This window comes from Cryptomeria japonica, chromosome 5, assembly GCF_030272615.1.
Source record: "Cryptomeria japonica chromosome 5, Sugi_1.0, whole genome shotgun sequence".
Lineage (NCBI taxonomy): Eukaryota > Viridiplantae > Streptophyta > Pinopsida > Cupressales > Cupressaceae > Cryptomeria > Cryptomeria japonica.
In genome coordinates, this window is record NC_081409.1 from 760,229,260 (window position 1) to 760,231,399 (window position 2,140).

Below are 2,140 nucleotides of genomic sequence, written 5' to 3' on the forward strand. Positions count from 1 at the left end.
GCAAATTAACTTCGAGCAATGTGTGGAGAAGTCGTCCTCTTCAAACATGCATAGTAGATTTAGGTTTGTAGGTTCCAGTCAAAACAATAGTATGCATTCACCTACCTGGTATGTATTTAGACCCAGAGGCTGATGTTCCAGGTAGGATGGAGTAGATATAATTGTCAGTGTGGCATTTGTATTCTTGAAGAGAGTTCACTTTTCCAATCAAGATTTCCTTCACAGTACAAATCATAACCACCTACACCTACAGTCAATCAAATCATCCATGAAAACATTTTGCAGTGAAATGTCCACTCAGGGAGCTTTTTATTCAGACTTCAATAGATTAAGACAGAAAAGTGAAGACTTAAAAAAATTGCAGACTCAATGGCAAAAGTGAAGTTTATCAGTGACCACAATGAAATTACTGAAATTTATTAGTACCCACACTTCAAGTTACTATACCTTTGATAAAATCAACTGGGCTCCAACATTTCTATTGAACCACCCAAATGTATTGTATGATTCAATCAGTTCCTAAACTCTGGGCGTTTGCTTGGATGTCGTTCAAGTTTTCGGCAATTTTTGCTGCCTTATATAGCCATGCAACTTCCCATATTTGTTCATCCTAAGACAACACCCAACAAAATTTATTCAACTCTGATATTTCAATGCAATATAATCTGAAAGCATACCACATTTAGTTTCTTTAACTGGTACCTTGCAGTATTTTGATATGTTGAAAACTTGGGTCAATTATATGAGCTTCCATTTCACTAGAAGAAATACTCTACCAGTTTAGTTTAATCACTCTTCTTGAAATATATAATTCACACTATTGATCAACATATATGATTAAGGAACATTTGGTTTGAAGCTGGTGAGGCTCATGGTTCATACATTAGTGCACACATACAAAGACCCCCGAGTCAAATTTCAGCACCCGAGACCATCGCCAAAAGGTAATATGCAATGGAAGCTAGCCAGACACTCCCAACAACCCAAAATTATATATAAATGTTGCAGAAATCGTTCTACACATGCAAAATATAAAAGCCCAATAACCATTAGAATGTTCCAAATTTTTATTCAATTGAATCTGATAAATTTTCACTAGGAATTGAAGCACAATTAAATCTATTGTCAAGAAATAGCAAATTTCATATGAAAATATCAGAAAGTCAGGACAATCTCCAGGAAATGCTTGACATATTTCAAAATTTCTGCTTCAAAAGCCACTAACAAAAAAACATGTTTGTAGTTTAAAGCAAAGAACTCAGCAAATTTTACAAAATGACATTCAACCAATCAGAGTTCAACAATACAATGAAACGGACCTTGAACACAAAGATAACTGAAAAACTCTGCGAAGAGCAGAGTTCTATTTTCCTCATCTTGTGCCACTTGGTTCTCCTTCAATTTCCAAATTTTCATGTCAATTGTTTTTTATGGCAGATGGTGATCTTCAGAAGCCAACAAGTGTTCGGTAAGTAGCAGCTTGGAAGATGGGAAATTTTTACGTTTGCAACATCTTCTGATTGCAAGCAGTCTGTCCCTGCAAAGCACTGAAGAACTGCCCCTGCTAATCCTACACAAATCAGAACAATGTCTTGAGAATAGTGTGCTCTCTTAGATTGAGAACTTAAATCTTACTTGACATCTCTGCAGCCGAAAACATAAAAAATGATAATGTGCCAAAACACTTTGAATTAATATTTGTGTTAAGAAATATGCAACTTCACTGGAGAAAATAGTATATGGAAATTTAATCTTTGATAATGCTGAAGTCTGATTGGTTTTTTGCATGGATTTTAATCACTACTTAACCTGAACCCTCAGAAATAGTTCCTAGCGAGGCAGGAATTAATAACTTTAGTACATGACAATTGCCTGCAATGGTAAAACAATACTAAGACATATACTGCGATGAGCACATAGCAATTTAAACTTATCTATATATCTTCCGAGGCAAGATAGTGACCAGTTTAGATCAGCAAAAGTTTAAAGAGAAAAAGTCCCCGAATAAGATGAAATTAGAAAGGGATGGATTGAGATAGAACAATATCTTTTATAGTGGGTCACGGAGTGCACTATAGCTTTTGTCGATAACGCTCCATTATTGAAGTGAAAAGATATTATCATTACAGGACATATAGTC

At 35.1% G+C, this 2,140-nt stretch overlaps 1 long non-coding RNA gene across 1 annotated transcript; it reads right to left on the reverse strand.

Moving 5' to 3' along the window:
- Positions 1 to 285: 285 nt before the first annotated feature.
- Positions 286 to 1,803, reverse strand: LOC131036510 (uncharacterized). Its single transcript, XR_009104110.2, has 2 exons — positions 1,320 to 1,803; positions 286 to 610 (listed from the first exon to the last, which is right to left on the reverse strand). It is a non-coding gene; the product is annotated as an uncharacterized LOC131036510 (long non-coding RNA).
- Between the last annotated feature and the right edge of the window lie 337 nt (positions 1,804 to 2,140).